Here is a 20,863-nt window from a genome sequence, read left to right as displayed (position 1 = left end):
TTGGAGGAGGTAAGACCTTACTTTCCCTTAAAACAATGGTACGCTTTTGTATTGCATCTTCTTCACCTCCTGAGGACTCTGTGCACTCTTTGCAAAACTCCTTCATGCACACCCTGGCCCAGGTCCCCAGCACTCCTTCCTGTGATGCACAACTCACTGAGTTGTTCTCCGGCGGCATGGGCCCTTCTTTTGTTGTGCTGCATCAACTTCATTTTGAACCTCCTTTGAACCTGGATCCTGTGACTCCTGTGGGTGCTGGCTGGTATCCTGTGCGCTCTCTAAAGTGCTGAGAGTCCCCTCTTCATCCTCACACAGAGTTGGGGCCCCAGGTCCCTCCTGGGTCCATCCAGTGCCATTTTGATGCAAAATGCACATTTGGCATAGCCAAGGCTTGTTATCGACTTCCAAAACAAAATCTCATCTGCAACAATCTTCAAGCCGTGGGACATCTTTTGCATCACTCAGGAACCCACTGACATCTTCCTAGGGTGCAATTCTGATATCTTCGACTAACTGTGGACTCTTCTTCTGCACCCTCTTCTGGGTTGGCAGGTCTCCTGTCCTTCCTGGAACTTCTTTTGACTTCTGGACTTGGTCCCCGTTTTTTGCAGGTCTTCAGGTCCAATAATTCAGCAGTTGTTCTTCGCAGACTTGGTTGGCTGCTACAAAATCCCAAAAATGAGGTGTGGTGTGTCCTAAGGAAACTTGCAGTACTTTACTCCTGCTTTTCTGGGCTCTGGGGAGGGGTCATTTACTTACCTTTACTGTATTCTTACTCACCCAGCGATTCTGCACACACTACACTTGTCTAGGGGGTAATTTGTGATTCACATTCCATTTTCTTAGTATATGGTTTGTGTTGCCCCAGACCCATTTTCTCCCTTTGCATTCTATAGCATTTCCTATTGTTTGCATTGTTCTATGACTATTTACTTGTCTAATTTTGGTGTCTAGTGTATATATTGTGTATAATACTTACCTCCAGAAGGAGTATTGTCTCTAAGATATTTTTGGTACTGTTTCACCCAAATAAATACCTTTATTTTTAGTAACACTGAGTATTGTCCTTAGTTGTGTTTTGCAGGAGCTTTGCATGTCTCCTATTTCAGCCTAAGCTGCTCTGCTATAGCTACCTCTATTAGCCTAAGCTGCTAGAACACTACTACTTCACTAATAAGGGATAGCTGGACTTGGTATAAGGTGTAAGTACCCAATGTACCCACTACAAACCAGGCCAGCCTCCTCCACCATAGGAGGTGTCAATTAAAAGACACTTGGCATTCTTTATCGCTTAATGATGTCATTATCTAATTTAAACCCATCATTGATCCTTTTAAGAGTTATATATTTCCTGCTAAGTATTATTGAGTACTATTTCTTCAAGTAATCCTAAAACCTTAGTTAGATTTTATTATTTTTATTGTTAAATATTCAAAATTCAAATATATCCATTTCCCTTTTATTTTTTTAAGGCCTTAATAGATTACATTTGCAAAGGTAGAGTACCTTCTATTTCTTATCCAACTGAATCCATGTTGGGTTAATACCTCTCACTAAAGTACCTTTAAAACACATTTGAAATGGGGACAAATTAACGTCTTTAAATTTAGTGACAGTAAAATTGAAAACCCTTTGATTTTTTCGTTTTTTACTTCACAAGTTTTTTCTAACACCTACAACATCTAAAAATGTTTATATGACATTTTTTGCTAACCAAAGGGTCTAAAACTCCCTCACCATTATCACATTCAAAAGAACATTTCTAACATATCTGTTACATTCTCATTCTCATATGTTTTTTTATATATACTCATTTCTCTCTCCTTCTCTTTTCCCTTCTATGTTCCATTTTCTCACATATCCATCATAATACAAATATTTTTCTTTGTGAGGTATCCATTTTTAACATCTCAGGGGATAATGAATGTACAATTTTACTTTTATTTCTCTCGAGGCACCTCCTGTTCTTTAATTACTGTTTCTTTATTCTCAATCTTTTTGTCTTTCATAAGTGTTGATGTAACTTTGCATCCATATTCAGCCCCCATGGCATCTCACTTCCAATGAGAATGATCCATTTCAATTCCATTCTCCTCAATCTATGTTCACGATCTCCTCTTCTGTCATTCAGTTTAATATGTTGAATACCATAGTATCTTAACTCTTTTTGTTCACCTTAGTGCTGCTCCCATAAATGTTTTGCTATTAAATGTTAAGCCTGATTATTAATTGCCCTAATATGTTGCAGTATACGTAATTTTAACGTATTCACTGTACTGCCCACATATTTGTTGCCGCAGACACATTCCACACATAAATCACAATTGGAGTTTCACAGTTTATTCTTTCCATAATTTTCATTGTTCTACCATCAAAAATTGTAAACTGCATCATATTTTTCCCATAGGTGCATGCTTTACATTTTGAGCACTTCCAAAAACCTTGTCAATTATTAGTCAACCAATTTCAAGCATTTTTCTTCTGTGGGATCATGTTGCTACTTGTTAAAAGATTACCCAATGTTGGTGCTCTTCTATGCGTAATCGACAGATGATTGGGTAAAGATTTAGACAATGTTTCATCCAATAACAGCAGCTTCCAATTGTCTTTTAAAAGGCTTTTTTGTCATTTGACTACCTACAGTAAAACGCATGATGTATCGCATACCATTTTGTTTTGTAGCCATTTTAGCTATAGCCCCGTGCATGTTAGTTTAATGCACTAGGCCGCTGTGCACTTTGACCTAGATATATTTTATTTGGCTTCGCATTGTTATTTTTACATTAACCAGTTTTATGGTCTTGTTTTAATTTCTTCTATCTAATTGTTTTGCTTAGCCCAGCAATGTGTTCTCAAACAAGACATTCTTGATCACTTTGTGCTTGAGTCAAGGCTACAGTTTGGTACATTGCCGGTGAATGTGGTAGAAGTTTAGTCTCCAACTTTCATAGAAAATACACATCCTTACATAAAGACATTTTCTTAGAACATTAGCTGTGTTATTATAAAAACACTTCCTAGTCCAATTACACGTTAATGGGAAATTCCAGCCAGGGAACCACGACTGTATGCCGATTGCTGAATGCTTCGCTGCAGATGCTAATGCAGACTACAGGCCTTTGCTCAGGTTTAGGGTCGATGTCCTCCCGGGGGAACCTGAAAGGCAGAATTAGAGTTTAACATGCTGTGCTCAAATTATGACTCAAATAGAGAATAGTCCATTGATTCTAGTGGCAATATAATAGCATTATTCTTATGCTTCACTCTCATCGTAACCATTTTAATATTGTTATGTTGTGTCGTTCTGGTTATTGCAGCTCACGCTTTGCTATCTAAAATGCAGTTGTTTTATTAAACCAGTCTTTAAAACTCATACTGCTTTTATAGTCATTTATGTGTGAGACTAAATTGTGAATGAGAGAAATGGATGTGACCTGAGTGACCACGACTTCCCTGAAAAGTATGATATGTCATGCACTCGGCTGCCCAATCATCTCCACCTTTCGGGAGAGATGAGGCACTGCTGGTTAGCCAGAGCAAAACCCGGATTTGGAGCGACAGATGTCACCCACTATGGGTCAGGATCAATCTCCCACCCGCCATTTTAACACCTTAGGATGTCCACTGTTTGTGTATAACAGACTATTTGCACTTGTGGGTTTTCTATGCATCTTTGTGCAGACTCTTTCATTTTTAATATATACTCCTATGTATAAGTAATTGATCTCCAGACCATTTATTTCATATGTAAACTTCAACTGTTGGGGGTTATCATTTAGAGATGTTATAAATTAGATAAAGAGCTCTTTCTCCCCTATATATAAATGTATATAATATTATGTCCAGGGAAGGACTCCATGCTAAATCCTGTAGGTTACCCTCCCACGTTAGGGGTCATAGGGAAGATTGTATGGGAGCTTGTCCAACCTCTCCTTCACAAAGGTTATGACCTTTATGTGAGCAATTTCTATACAGGAGTGTAGCTGGTCAGTGAGCTCTACAAAGCTGGCACTGTGGCATGTGGTACAGTTTATTTTAACCGCAAAGGATTCACACAGTAGCTTGCTTGCAAGGAGCTTCAGAGATCCCTGAGTACTGCGTTGCGTTCCAACAAACTGCTCACAGTCAAGTTCTTGGATAGGCGTGATGTATACGTGCTCACTACAATTCATGATGAAATCACTTCCCCAAACACAGTTTGGGGTCAGATGGCCAAAGTACACAATCCCACCTGTATACTTGATTACAATAAGTACATGGGCGGAGTGGATATGAACAACCAGGTTCTTCAACGATATAATGTGTGTTGTAAAACTCACACTTGGTACAAGAAACTGTTTACCCACCTGATCCAGATGGCAACATACAATGCATTTGTTGTTTATTGTCAGACAACTAAAGGAAGACTCATATCTTTCCTTGACTTCCAATTGTCTGTAATTGAAAGCCTCACTGCTGCTACAGAAGCGTCAACCTCCACTTCATATGTTTTGGAGGACGTAGCAATGCTGCATGAGCAACACTCTGTTGATCACATTCCTAAAGCATGGAAACTTGGAAAGTGGCAAGAGAGTTGTTATTATGCCCATATTGCTCATTCAGCCAGGTCTCTGTTTCCCTACTTGCTTTAAGTTGTATCATACTAAAGCAAAGTTCTGGGAAATCGACTGAGGTGGAGCTGCCATTGGGTAAAACTTTCAGTGGCTGTGCATGGATACTGAACGCCAATGGGCCACTGCTTCATCAGGCAAGCAGCCACGGAATTTTAGTTCATCCACTTAAGGAAATCAGGGACTTCCTTGTGGCTTGGTCGACACCTTTATCTACCATCAGAACATGGTATGTGTTCTGTTTGATTAGCATGCATTATAGTCCCTGTGTTGCTTATACTAGTGGGCAGAACAAATGCCACATTGTCACGGAGTACCCTGTGTGGCAAAATGCTAAAGGTGTGACTGAATTTTAAAATGCGTTTTAAGAAACTCATGTATGCCACATAAGGACCACCATGATTGCCAACAAGATCTGGAGTAAATGTGATAAGTTAAACAAATGTCTTCTGTAACATATTCACAAACATTTCTACTCATTTGAAAGTGTGCAAACTCAGTTTGTAGCTTCAGTTTCAAAGCAATGTTGGTAAATGAGTCCCACAGGATATTTGTTTGACTTTTTACTTTAGAGATCTTAGGATGTATTCACCATAGTGTCTGCCTTAGTTTCAACGGTAGATGTGCTCACTCAGTTCGAGGAATAGGCCTCCCAAGGCATACTCGGATATCCACAACTTTCATCCACAAACTGGAAGGAGTTGAATTTAGCACAGTGACTGCACTGATGGCACATGAAAGACATGTTTTCTTGAGCTTCCAGTAGCTAATGTTGGAAGGCATTAGTATAGGTTCACTTTGCAAATATACAGGATTATTCAGGACTCTCATGAGGACAGAGACATGAATAGGTAAGAAAAGCTTATGGTTGGTGTGCTTTCCCAGGGATATTGCACAGGTAGAAGCCAGATAGTAAAGGTAGTCCAGATGCACATCATCTACACCTTTGGATTCAAACCAACTGGTGTCACCGTGGCACTGAAGGACAATGACACGTATGAGTCAGTGTTTTACCTAATTGCCATGTTCATTCTCCGTCACAACTCAGCAGTACTACATTCTCTTAGACTACCCTGTGTGCTAAACACTACCCTTCTCCATAGTTTATGATGCTCTCTCAAAGGAACTTTGTGAAAATTCCCCAGCATGTCTGTCTTAGCTTTAAAGGTAGATATGCTCGCTCAGTTCGAGGCATACTTGGAAACCCCCAACTTGCATCCACAAACTGGAAGGAGTTGGATTTTGAACAGTTAGTGTGATAAAGGTACATGAAAAAATATCTTCCTGAGCCTCATGTGGCTGTCATGGAAGCCATCAATTAAGGTTCCTTACGCATGCCTTCGGTAATGTTCAGGAAGAAGGAGACGATTTCTTGACAAGTGGTAAAATGTAGTCAAATGTATTCCATCCTGTGGTGTATGAATGTGATGGGTCCTTGTCTGGCTGTGGTAAGTTGATGTGAGTGTAGTGATTGGTTGGATTGGGCCTGTGGCCAGCAGTATGAAAGTGTTGTGTGTTGTGCATGAATGGTGTGTCAATGGACCATAAAGAATTTGGAGCCTTGAAGAGATGTTATAGCTCACCTTGATAAGTATTCATGTTTTGAAACCATAATTTCTTGAGATGCTAAAACTGACCAGTGTAAATGGTGGATTAACCTAACATACGAGTACCAGTGGGAGCCCAAGGGTGCAGGGCTTGTGTGGCTCCCACCAGTTTTCCTTCACCCAAAATCCCCTCGAAATTACAAACTTTGCTAAAAAGAAATAGACACCTGGGGCAGTCTATGGAAGTGTGTGTGTGTATTTCCAAAGTTGTCTTACTCAGAATACCCTGCACAGGTGCAATGATGATTAAAACACTATTTTCCTTGCCTTTCTGTATTGTAAACTACAGGAATGTGCAGGGATCCACAAAATTCCTACCACTCAGTGTTTCCCCACTTGTCCTGATAAAAACACACCACTTGTGTGCCTGTGCCTAGTGCCCACATCAGGAATGGATCACCAAAGGGTCAATAGTAGCCCCCATGCAAGGACTACCATTGACCCATGTGTTATCCATTCCTGTGAAGGGCACTAGTCCCAGGCACACCAGTAGGGTAGCATTTCTATCAGAATAAGTTGGGGAATGCTAGGTGGTAAGATGTTTGTGGGTCCATGCATATTTCTGTAGTTTACTTCACAGAAATGCGAGGAAAAATACTGTATTATTCAACATTTCACCTTTGCAGTGTATTCTGGATGAAAGTAATTTGGGGAATCCGCACAAGCCACACCTCCGTGGACTCCTCTGGGGGTCCATTTTTAGAAGTGTTTGGGTTTGTTAGGTTTCCCTAAACGGATCCAGATTCAAGGACTAATTAGTATACTTACCTCAGTTATCAGTATTGCCACAGTACATTTTGGGCCCTTCGCTGTTGCAGGTACTTGGCCAACCCACACAAGTGTGGTACCGTTTTTGCATAGGTTTGGTAGCTTTGCCTAGGTGCCAACTAAACTACAGGTCAAAATCTACAGGTATACACTTTGCAAAAAACACATTTGTTTTCATTGGGAAAATGTGATGTGTCCATGTTGTGTTTTGGGGCGTTTCTTGTCACAGGCACTAGACCTACCCACACAAGTGAGATCCAGTTTTTATTGAGAGACTTGTGGGAATGCCGGGAAGAAGGAAGTTTATGGCTCCCCTCAGATTCCAGAACTTTGTGGGGAAAAGGTGCTTTTTAGACACATTATGAGGTTTGCAGAAGATTCTGGGTGGCAGAACCTATCAGAGCCTAACATGTCACCCCATTTCGTATTCATGTAGGTGTCTAGTTTTAAAAAATGCATAGGTTTGCTAGGTTTCCCTAGCTGCCAGCTGAGCTAGAGACCCAAATCCACAGCTGGGCACTTTGCATATGTTTGTTTTCATTGGGAAAATGTTATGTGTCCACTTTACGTTTTGGGGTGTTTCGTGTCCTGGGCACTAGGCCTACCAACACAAGTGAGGTACATTTTTATCAAGCGACTTGGGGAAATTCTGGGTGGAAGGAAGTTTGTGCCTCACCTCAGATTCCAGAACTTTGCATCGTTGAAAGATGAATTGTGAGGTTTACAAAGGATTCTGGGTGACAGAACCTGCTGAGAGCCCCACAAGTCCCCCTATTCAAGATTTTCCTAGGTATATAGTTTTCAAAAATGCATTGGTTTGCTAGGTTTCCCTAGGTGCTGGTTGAGCTAGAGGCCAAAATCCACAGCTAGACACTTTGTAAAAAACACATCTGTTTCCATTGGAAAAATGTGATGTGTCTATGGCCCTCATTGTACAAAAGACCGCCAGCGCATTAAAGACCCCACAGGCCACATTAGGAACATTCAGCAGGGCCGGCGGGCGGAAACAGTGTTTCCGCCAGCCAGCCCAGCTGAAGGCAAGGCCTGTACATTGAGGCCGGCTCCACATGGCAACATAGCAATGCGGCGGGTACAGCAGCATCCGTCGCGCATATCACTGCCTGTAAATCGGGCAGTGACATGCGCAACGTGGCTGTGCACAGGGACCCCGAGGCATCCATTCCACTAGCCTTTCAGGGTGGTGGAATCAGGTACATTATCCAGTGGGCAGCACTGCTTGCAGCGCTGCCCTGTCGGATATGTAACTCCACCATCGCCAGGTTGCCTGGCAGAGGAAGCCTGGCAGTGGTGGAGTTACACCAGTGGTTGTCCTGCCACGTATATTATATGGTGGTCTGGGCCCCCATGCCGGTGGCGGTAATTACCGCCACTGCCGGCATAGCAGTCCAGACCACCATGTTCATAATGAGGGCCTATGTTGTGTTCTTGGGTGATTCCTGTCACGGGCACTAGGCCTACCCACAGAACTGAAGTACCATTTTTATCAGGAGGTTATGAGGAATACAGAATAGAAGAAAAAGCGTTATTGCCAATTGTCCTTATTCTCATGTGTGCCTTTCTAATGTAAGCCAGTGTGGAGGAAAGAAGTCATTTTGAGAAATGACCTGTAATTCACATGCTAATAACCGTACCGCCGAATTAAGAGATGTGCAAATAACCACTGCTTCTAAACTCCATATTTTGTGCCCATTCCGAAAATACATAGGTTTCCTTGATACCTATTTTTGACTCTTTATATTTTACCAAATAAATTGTATTCTCACTATTAAATGAAAACCAATTGCAAGGTGCACGACATTTAGGGCCAGATGTAGGAAAGCTTTAGCGACTCGCAAACGGCGAAAAACGCCGCTTGCGAGTCGCTAAAGCCCATCTGGTAAGTAGAAATGCATTTTGCGAGTCGGAACTGACTCGCAAAATGCATTTCCGAGTCGCAAATAGGAAGGGGTGTTCCCTTTCTATTTGCGAGTCGCACTGGTATGCAATTCCATTTGCGACCGCGAAAGCGTTCGCAAATGGACTCGCAGTTACCATCCACTTGAAGTGGATGGTAACCCAGTCGCAAACGGGAAGGGACAGGAAGTTGGGGCCTCTGGGTCACTTCCTTCCTGATGGAAAAAAAAGTTTAAAAAAAAAGCTTTTTGCATTAAAAAACAACTTGATAGTCTGTTGGAGAAAAAAATCCACTTGAAAATCTCTTTTTAATGAGATTTAGCTGCTTCTCAAATAAAAAATTGACTCAAGGTGTGTTCATGCTTACAAGAGGCACTATGTTGGTGGTGCCCCCGCCGGAATACAAGTGAGCAGCACAAAATCTTGTGTATGTTCTCTAGAGGTTTGGGAGTATTGTGGTGCCCACAAATAATCACCAAAAGAAATTCTCGCATGCACGAATGGAAACAAAAACTCAGCTGGATGGCAGAATTCGGGAACTCTGCGCTAATCCGCATAGCTCAGAGTGCCCTTATTTTCGGAAACTCCACAAGTGGAGCAGAGTTTTTCACCTGGGCCTACTCAACATCTTCTATTTCTGGGCAAATCATTTAAAATAAAGAAAATTGGCCTTGTATAATGTGACCTAAAGCTCATGTATAGCAGTCTAGTGCCTTTCGGTCAAATTTGTGCTATATAACACTGCAAAAAATGAAGAATTTGACTTTCCTGCTTCCACTCCTTACTTTACTTTAGGTTAGAGTAGACCATGAAAATCCAATAAAAATGTCAATACAAAACATTAAAAAGGTAAGAAGCATCACATACAAACTAGCTTTTAATGGTACAATATGATATACAAAATAATATTGACAATGTGCAATCGGAGGACTCACTTAACAATGACCTACTAACAAGAACCTCAAGAGCCTCTATCTTTACAGAAGTGTACAGAGTCGTCAATAAATAATCATAAAAGCACAGCAATGCACATACAAACAGTACAGATTAATAAATACGAGTCCGTATAGGGATACTAAAAATAGAATACGTTAAAAAGTAAATAGTGTCAGTTTCAACAATAATGGTTGCCTATGCAAGTTTAAGAAAAGTAACAACACCTCCACATACCTCTGGTGTGGGAAGCATCTGCAAATATAAAAGTGCTGAAATATGTCTGAAAATCAGAATTAAGAGCCTTTTCAGTATCACTACCACAAGAGATACAGAAAAATACTAAGGGCCATATTTATACTTTTTGATGCAAAACTGCTCCGACGCAGTTTTGCGTAAACATTTTTACCACCGGCTAACGCCATTTATTCGCGCCGCTCAGGCATCAAGTTTATACTTTGACGCCCGGCGGCGCAAACCACTGGTGTGAGTCATTTTTTTGTACTCAAACCAATGTGTGACGTCGTGAATGATGTTAACGCAGCGAAAATGACTGTGAGCCATTTTACGACACCGCAAACCGGATACACGCCATTTTTTGATTCAATAGGGTCAAAAAGCGGCGCAAACACTGCAAAATGTGCTAAGGAGAGCCAAAATGGATCCCAGATGCTTGCACAGACCCCAGGAAGATGACAACTGACCAGGAACCAGCCAGGAGGACCCACACAAGACCCAGGAGAGGGTGAAGAAGAAAATAAAGTGTTGCTTCAATGCAGAGGAGCTTGAAATTCTGGTGAAAGAGGTGACGGAACACCAGCACCAACTTTTTGTCACCTCAAAGTTGCCAATTAGTAGGAGAGAGGCAATATGGCAACACAGTGTTGACAAGATAAACAGTGTGGCAGAAGTACGGAGAACAGTCATCGAGGGCAAGAAACGCTGGCATGACTGCAAGCGCAGGACCAAGGAAAAGATGGCCAGGAACAGGAAGGTAGCACTGCAGAATGGAGGTGGGAGTCCATCACTGCAGGAGCCCCTAGGCCACATGAAGGAGATGGTGGCAGCCGTCATCCCTGAGGAGATCATCACAGGGATTCAAGGACAGGACAGTGCAGACTACCAGGAGACAACACAGATGCAGGATAAGTCGCATGTGGAATTAAAATGCACAAATGTTACCTGCAAGCGGGGGGAACATAGCTACTACACAATGCATGTCAGACATGATATTCAGGGAGTGGAATGGGTAAAGGGGCACGACACGGGGGCATGGGCTGTGCAGGGTAAACCTGGGGCACAGTACTGCACTACACCAACAACCTTTGCATGGGGGTATGCTGCTGTGACAAAGATGTTGGAAAGGTAAATCCAGTCTAGGAGGGTAGGGTACAACGTAAAACTGGCCTGCTGTCACACATCAGCTGGTATTCTCCCTACATGAAGTAGGGTTCAATTAACAGTCCCAGGCCATATCTGCAAGTGGAATTTAACTTTGACAACAGTTGCCACTACCACCTCTGCTGTGTGTGCAGGTCAAGTAGCTAATGGCAGTAACGTCCCCATGGATCAAACATACCCAAATTAGAGGGTTAACAATGACAACTTTATCAATCCCCTGTAATCAATACAAATGTTCCAATTCCGTCAAATGTGATTGTCCATAGTTGCTACAAACATTAGGCATTGTCATAAACATTATGAGGTACACAGCACTAATTTCATACCCATGCTGCATATGTCAGGGTCCACCCTGTGCCTGGGTCACAATAGCTGCAATGACACCATGCAACATCCCAAATGTCATACTGCTCAGACATCAGCATTGAGGGGGAGGACATATGTCACCGGCTAGTGAAATTCACCCTCACAGTCAAAAGAGGAAATGAAATACTGCTAGGACCATCAGTGCAATCCAATGTAGCACACATTGCCCAACATCAACATTACACACTACCAATGCTGACATATGTAGTGTGCCATTCCAATGCTATACATAGTATATGCTAGGTCTCAGCAACATATAGCTGGATGTGAAATGTCTGAGACTGGGGCAGTTCAAGATTGTTAAGTGTGGTGCAAGTGCCATCAGACCACCCACAGCCAGTGAAAGGCCTCACCATGAGAATGGAAGTAGATGGAGGGTTGAGTAGGACAAGAAGGTGGCACTTCACAATTTGGCCAGAACCAACACCTAGAGGATGTGATCCTGACAAGTCCACAAACTGACCACAATACATGTGACATGCAGGTGGGGCATATGCCATGGGAGAATGCTAATATGAAAGACAGGAGTAATGAACCGGAACCAAGATCACAATGTGCAACAAGTAGGAAGGCAGGCACGTCACATTACAAATCCTACAACACAGACACACTAATTGTACCATATCTCATTGCAGAGAACGATGGCTCTCCTAGGGATATGCCTGTCCTTGACTACCCTGATGACATGGATGATGAGCTGACAAACATCAGCCAGCAGACCCTCCAAGATGTCCTTGGGACCCTCCAAACCCCACCTTCAGTCACAAGGAGGAGCACAGATACAGCAGCCGTCACAGCTGAGGACTCTGATGACACTGGCACCAGCTTTGAGAGGACTGTAGTTGGAGTACAGTGGGAGCTGGCCAATGAGGTGCGGGTGGGGATGGAAAATATGGCAGCCAGCCTAGAGGGGGTGTGTTCGTGCATGATGTCATGTGCTGAACAGGCAGCAGTCATGTAAGGGCGAACATCAATCTTGTATGAACTCGAAAAAAGTGTGAAGGAAATCAGCATAGCTGTAAGAGAGTTGACACAACACCTCCAACAACAATCCTGTCAATGCGTGCACAAATGCAATATTAACCCCCTCAGGGCCGACCTGGCTGCCTACAAGAGTGATGTGGCTGCTCTACATAAGAACCAGCAGCTCCTCCTTGCTGCTGTACTGCCCTTAATAGCCCCACAGTTGGCAGCTACCGGGATGTCTGACTCCATGTCTTCAAACACTGAAGTGTGTGTTGCCCCTTTACAACCACCAAGGGCAGAGGAGACAACACACACAACAGAAGATGAAGACGTGGAACAGATCACCTTCACCCGTAAGAGTACCCGGTGGCATTTGTCCCTGCCACATGGCCACCTATAAACAAGGTCCGTTGCTTTGTAACATGCCAGTCTTGCAATAGCTGCTTACTAGCACTGTTCTCCAGCCCACTGTTTATCTCGTCACCCTGCCCTGTGATTATCTCTCACTAACTCATTGGCAAATCCTGTCCCTCTGCACTGTCTGACACTTCACCCCAGCATGCCCAATGACATGTCCTTTTGCACTTGTGTAGGATCACAATGGAAGGTGTCACACTAATGGACTCACAATCATGGACAATGTACACATAGCACTACAGCACTTTCAAATAAATAGCACTTACACAACAATTTTGTCTCTGTGTAATGTGACATATCAACCGTGCTGGCCATCAGTGATGTTTACCTCAGATCAATGATCATAGATTGTCAGTACAACTGACCTGAAAGAATGTTGGCTGATAACTATGCACAGTGGTCTGGATTGTACCACCATCTGCCCTTCCTGAGGGTTAATTCTGAGGGAAATAGAAACTATGCAGTATAATGCTGTGTTGGACAGAATAACGCTTCCTCAAGGGATGTCTAAGCCAATAATTATTGCCTTCAATTTTTTCTTCAAGCCAAAATGTACGTATGTGACATTTGACCCAAATTGTACCTAACACACACCATACAGCATGAATGGATGTGTATGAGTATATGTACAAATATGTAACCTGGCTGAACAATGTAACAAATGATAGGTGTGAGTTATGTATACCATACTACATGAGATCATACTACCACTCACCTTATAAGGCTTTGCTTGGACATCAGGCTGCAGGCAGACTTAACACAGTGTCCTCAATACCAATTCTGGTCCCAAAGTATGTGAGATTGAAAACACACATCAAAAATTAACAACACTTTGGGATACTGTGACCGGCCGGGGTCAAGGACTACACAAAGAGATAGGGTTGGTTGGGTTTTTAGGTATGCTTTATTAGATTTTAGGAAGAAATGGCGTGACACATAATTGTTGTCCTTATGCTGTTTCTTCTTCCAGTTTCCTTCTTCTGGCTTGTCACCTCTTCTTTGTTTTTTTCTCTCTTGCAGGATTACCCAGAAGCGCATGTGAGAAAAGAACAAGAGAAGGTACCGGTAAGTTCCTTTCCTTTTATTCTCTGGCTCTTTTCTTTCCCTAACCTGCTTTTTCTTTCTTCTTAGTTGTCCTGTGGAAGTTTTCTCTCCTTCTTGTCTAACTTCTTGTGTTTTTTCTCTTTTTGTCTTTCACTGACTCCACCTCTATTAATAGGTAAGTACCGCTATTTTACCCTCTCATTTCCTGGCTTCACTCTCTACCGGTGGTTCCTTTTCTTATTTCTTCTCCTCTATTATTTCTTCTTTGTGACACTCTGTGTCTCTCTGTCTTTGTAGTTTTCTCTTTCTTCCTTGGCTTTTCAACCAGTTTCCCTTTTAAATGGTTATTTTCTTCTTCCTGAATGTAAGCTTATGTCCTCTTTCTTACTCTTGGCTTTTTCCGTTCTACTATTGTATGGTAGGAGAGTCTGTCCCTTTTTCTATTGGGTTTTTCCTGAATCTTTGTCCCCGTTGTCCTTCCCTTATTTACCTACTTGTTTTCCCACTTTCCCGTGCTTCTCCTTCCCTGTTCCCCACCCAGCCCCCCTGTTCCCCGAGTTTTATCACCGGGACGCATCTGGGTTTGCCACGCTTCTCCTGAAGCGTGGCCGGTAGACTCGCATTATGCTTCCTTGGTCGCCGGGGTCTCTGGTCCGCCGTCCGCCTCTTCTTTGTTTTGTGCCTTACTTTGGTTGTTGCCGCCCGAGCTGCTGCTCTCCACTCCTCTGTTGCGCACCCTCCTGCTTCCAGCCGCTGGCATTTTCAGTTCCTTTCCTCCCATGTAGCAATGTCCCGGACCCTCCTTTGCTGCTGGAAGACGTTCGTGATTCGCTGTCTCTACGGGAGAGTCCGGGGCATTCCTGACAGCGCTAGCACAAGTAACCTTGAGTGGTGGGTGCAATGGATGGCAGAATCTTAGCAAAGTAGCTCTGGTGTAGCTGCCAATGTAACAGCTCAATTGGGATTTGGTTGCAGGATGGGACACAAATGAAAATACTAAAGAGACACTGTTGACCCATGCTAAGGCCATGACCCCAAGCATGTGACACATACTGTAAAGGGTTACCTAAATATTTATTTAACAGTAAAAACAGAAGCTAAAACCAGGGGAAACACCTTACCTAACCTAACCTATCATAACTACACATTACCCACAACTGGCCCTAACTAACCTAAGCTAAACTTACTTATCATATTTAACTAAATGATCTAAACATCAAACCCCCACCCCCCTTATAAGACGGGACACATGGAGGACAACATATACTAACCTAAACACATACTATCTTATACTAAACAAATATATATTTTTTGTATTATTATATCTTATATATATTTTTGTTTTTAAAACACCAAAACCGCAACTTCATCCGACACACACCCACCCACACACATAATAAAAAAACTGATATTAAAAGTATCATACACCCACCCCCAACCCCCTACTACTAACTGAACAAACAACCTATTCTAACCTAACACTAAGCCCCCTAAACCCACTATTGAAAAGAACAAGTAAAGAGGAGGGAGGAGGGAGGGGAGGGAATCTTGGCTGAGGGTAAAATGTTTACAAATTCACCCTCAGCAGGGTCTTCTTTATGGCACGCACCCTCCTATTCACTTGTGCCACCTCCTGCTGTAGCCTGTTGATTTTCCTCAACATAAGGTCAATGTCACGTTGCATCCGTTGAAAATCTGCTGGGTCAATGACTGCAGCAGGGGTGGTCTGGGTGCCAGTTGAAGATGTATGTCCCGTTGTCGGTGCCATGCGTGTAGAAGGAGGTGCAGGTGGTGCTGTGATAAGTCTGGGAGCAGTGGAAATTGACGGTCCAGCAGTGGTGCCTGCTATGGTTGGTGCCATCTGGGTAGTAGTGGTGGTGTTGGTGGTGGTGGCTGTGCTGGACACGGAAGGGCCCCCTTGGGCAAATGCCCTCCACACTCCGGAGGCTCTTTCATGGCGATAACGTCTTGCCATGTTGCAGAACCCAGACTCCACATCCAGAATGTGGCAGTAACGCATCACCCGGCACTGAAACTCCCAAATCTGGATGGGATTCATATTGGCAGCTGTTAAAAAAAATATGAAACCAAACATTAGGTACTTCATTGTGTGATATGGCTCCAGAAGTAAATCAGACAATACATCTAATGTACCAGAAACAGGCCATATCATCATACAGATCACTGATTGTCCCTGAGGAAGTACATGCCAATGCAGCCTACACATGTCCTATCAAACAGCACAACAATGCTCTAAAAGATATGTAACAATTTAAATGACCAATGTATCTTTGTTCAGCCATTCGTCACGTAAGAAATGCTGTAAGTCCTCCACATGTGTCAGGCCAACTAATGACTAACGTCTGGATGACAATCAAGGGCCACAAGATCTGTGAGTTGTAAATGGAATTGCCAGGATAGAATGCAGTTGCTAATCATGAGTGGGTATCCTAGTTTTGGAAAGGTGATTTACAGATTTACATGTCTGTGTACTAAACTTGGATCATCAGTCCTAGGTACACATTTCATAACCCTACGCCTAAGGGGGGGGGGCGGGGGGATGGACAAGCAACAAATACTTTCAAACATCAAGGACACCCAGGAAGATTTGGACAGCTGTACATGGGTTTGGGCAGTCCCCACAGGTAAGGAGGATGTCCAACTAGGATACAACCGAACCATGGACAATCCCATCAACATTTATGTTTGGAAATAGAGACAATTGTCAACATCATTTCATACCAGTAACACATGACTTACAACAAGCAGATAGATGCAAGCACACATCTGCCCATGAGTTGCATGCACACCCAGGCCATTGTACTCAAGTGCCTCATACACGTAGCATAACATGTGGAGCTACATGCTGCTAGGAAGTCAAACATTCAGTCAAACATGTTCATTAGTGAATAGGAACGCTCAAGTCTGTGGGTAAGACTTTGGCATCCCTATTCTGTGAGATTCGGGGTCTGACTTGCTGACTAAATTATAAATATGGTCCTCTGCTACATTTTCTTAATAAACGTTTTATCCACAAAAGTCACCCTATTCACATGGCCGTGCCAACAGGGCTGTCCTACAATCCCAAAATATGACTATATGCTAATGATTGCCCGACTCAAAGATGGAAAGAAAATGATACTCCACTCAAGGAACATATCTGATCATTTACCAGCTCATCATACCTTGTTATGTGTCTAACACACAGGAGTCAATCACACAACAGCAGCAAACACAACACAGAACAGAAATATCATCACTTACTGGAGATGTCTGGGTCTGCAAATCAAGCCACCTCTCCAAAAGTGTAGGGGGAAGGTCCACCTGTGAAGCATGGAAGGGAGAAATGTGCTCAATGTCTGTGCACTGTACAACACTTCCAAATACAATTATTGTGTGTAAGATTAATTCAGAAAGTCAAGCCTCTCAGGCATGATGACACTGCAACCGACATACCACTGCAAACATGTACAGACCCGGGCACTCCAGTGAGTGATACACACATAACATGTGGTAGCAAACATTCTCCATCATTTCTTTGCAGACTCATTTAGGGAGTGTATTCCTCTCGTCATGTGTATCAATGAGAGACATGCAAAGCCACTTTCCTGGAGGACTGCAATACCAGTCACAGGTATTGTGGCTTGGGCATCAAAGGAAAATCCTTTACTGTGTGACGCACCTGTGGGTTGAATTGAGGGCATGATTTATCATGCTTTCTATGGTCTCTTACATGTAGGGACTTTGTTGTGTCTAGGTTACATATGCTACATTTAAAGGGTACCCTGAGATACATATGCCCCCTATGACACCATAATGGCAGGGATCCTGTGCATTATTTGATGGCAGTTTGAGGCTAACCATGGATTGAACAGTTTTCATATTTGGACACAACAAGGAGATATATATGTTGACAGTGTGTATTGGATTCATCCATGACAGACTGCATGATCACAGGTGTGGTCATTGCACCTGAAATGTGCCCTCATTGCCCTGTTTACCCAATATGGCTTTCAGAAATCACAGATGAGCCACATTCATCATCTTACATTTGCCAATTTGGTTGATCAGCGGATCTATAGCAAACTGACACTGTGATATTATTAATACATGGTTTAGCAAATGTACCAGTGTGTCAATCAAGCTGATGTAGTTTTCAATTTGTATGTACATTCAGAATGAGAGCAGTCACAGGAATGCTTGTCTACTGATCCTAGCATACACCCATGTCAGTGATAGCCTCCATACTGGGAGGTTAGTTATGAAACATATGCTGCACTTGATCAGCATGTGTGTGACAAACTAAACTAGCTAAGTATTTGTCAACTTTATATGTATGATGGAATTGGTCAGTGGTCCCTTGCATGACATCATGTACTTAATCCGTTGTGATTATGCATTCCCCAACGTCACGTATCCCATGATGATGCCATAACTTATGAGAAGTACATGGCAATAGATTAACACAGATGGCAAATGCATTTGCTTGGGGCCAGCTATTGTGACTAAGACCAATGTAAAACACACAGGTACAATATATAGAGGGCCATGGATAGTTGTTACCCCTCAATTTGTATCATTTGCTTCATTTTATGGGCCACAGCTATGGTAAGTTGCACCAAACATTTTTATATGAACACGTGTGCATTACTTTTGGCATCCATCCCTAATTTAATATCGGCACAACCAAGTCCAAATATCAGTCTAAGATGTTACCTGAGGTCAGATATATCTTGTTACGTATGTGTCTGATTCCATTTCAGACATGTATCAGAAATAATTGAGGGACACATGATTTCTTGAAAGTATCTGGATTAAAAACATGTCTTTCCTGGTACACTCACAGACCATGCATAAAATATATGTTAGGGCCACATTTGCGTCATCATTTGATGTGAAGGCAGCACTAACTTACAGGCTCCTGTTGTGTTTTGTAAGTTAGTGCATCTGTTGCGTCAACAAATAACGGTAATGTGTAGGAATTATTGTATAACTCACGACAACTGTATGTTTAACTTGCATTCCACATGTCCAAAAACATTGCCTGCAGCATATGAACAAATCTGCTACTGTCACATCAGAGTATTTAAATGTGCACATTACTCTGAATTGTACTCACCAACAGGGCCAACAATCACAAGGTGGTCCAGCGGGTCTTGCTCCCTGGCAAACAGGTCAGCCCATCGGTGTTTCAGCTGGTGATCATTGAGCGGTGTGTTGTAGATTCTTTTTAGATGATACAGGACCTTTGCCCACCAGAGCCTCCTTGCCTCTGTGGGATACCCCTGTTTCACCCGGCCACCTGCTTCAATCATTAATGGTAGGAAGTGGCACACCAGCCAAATAAATCCCCCCAGCTCCTCCTCTACCATCCTACCAAGACGTGGTCTACCCAAAATGCTTGGGAAAAAAATTAATAAAGGGGTACAGAGGATAATGAAGAGAAAGTAGGATCGGGAAATGAAAACTAATTAACAGGAAAATAGCCCAACTATCCCCAAACTAACATTACCCACAAAAGACTCCCAACAGTACAAAGACAAAATTAGACACCGGAAATGACAAAAATACACTTACACAGGATTACACAGACACTTAGGAAACATCAAAAAGACGATTTAAAGACCACACAGGAGACAAATTCACAAAATGCGCAGAGACAAGTCCAAACACAGCCACACAGCCAGGAAATATCATAGACTGCAACGTGAAAGTGAAAGTACACCCACTGTACGAATTCTGTAAACAGGATGTCCTATTACATAACTTCCTGCCTCAAATGCGGTGCGTTTTTATTCTTATGAGTCAAAATATTATGGCGCTTACAATCTGGGTGCCATTGTTTTTACGCACATGCTTAAAAATTACCCTGCATCCGTATTTTCAATTATTTTTCATACTTAACCAATTTCATGGGGTACAGTGTGGGAATTACCGCTCAGGGCCAATGGCTGTATCACGGCAGTGAGTGTAATTTTTCCACACATATGCGGCATTGATTGACGCGTATGCGTCAAACTTTCTGTCTTTGACTGGGTTTGGGTCATTTCTCAATTTTAATAGTACATGACAGGTATGACTATACAGAGATAGGCTGTTTGCACCTACATCGTGCTTCCGGTGTAGGGACACATGTGACAGATCATATTACTGCGGACCATGATCCTCTAGTTGTTGTGCCGGATTTGCACTCTTCACTGACGCAATAGATGGCCAAACGTGTGGAACACAAATTGGTATTACCAAGTTTGGGCATGTTGTGCGTCAATAGAGGATAGCAAGGCTATGCAACTCAATACAGTAACTCATTGCCTGAGTGTCAATGTGTGTGAATTGTCTCTTACTAATGTAGTTGTCCCACTGTGTGATCATCACGAGCCGCGTTTTCTCAAGTTTGCTTGTATGCATGTGTTCTCAGTGTGGCCAACCATCAGATGCTATTCCGTGTGGAAATGAGAAAGGAAATGTGTTTGTAATACACATAGCAACAAATGCTATGTGAACTTCCCAGGTTTTTTGGGACATAAGCATCACCAATGACAAACCATGCACAGGATAGATAGCAGATGGTTGATCATGACAAGGTTCCAAAACGAGGCCATTGCATGTCCTGGAATGTTGGATACCACTTCCTGGGCACCTGTTTGTATACCACGCATGAGTCAGGCATTGGCAAATGCTATGTGGGTACGGTGTTTGTGACACCGAGTCCCAAAACCAATCCACAAATGTCATGTCACGCAACAATTTGAGTCATATAAATGACCTATGTTTCTCCTGTGGCAGTGGAGGACCAGCAGACCAAGCAGCACCTGTGTACATATTTCCAGTGGATAA

Source organism: Pleurodeles waltl, chromosome 10, assembly GCF_031143425.1.
Source record: "Pleurodeles waltl isolate 20211129_DDA chromosome 10, aPleWal1.hap1.20221129, whole genome shotgun sequence".
NCBI classification, from domain to species: domain Eukaryota; kingdom Metazoa; phylum Chordata; class Amphibia; order Caudata; family Salamandridae; genus Pleurodeles; species Pleurodeles waltl.
Note: the sequence above shows the minus strand (reverse complement) of the source record.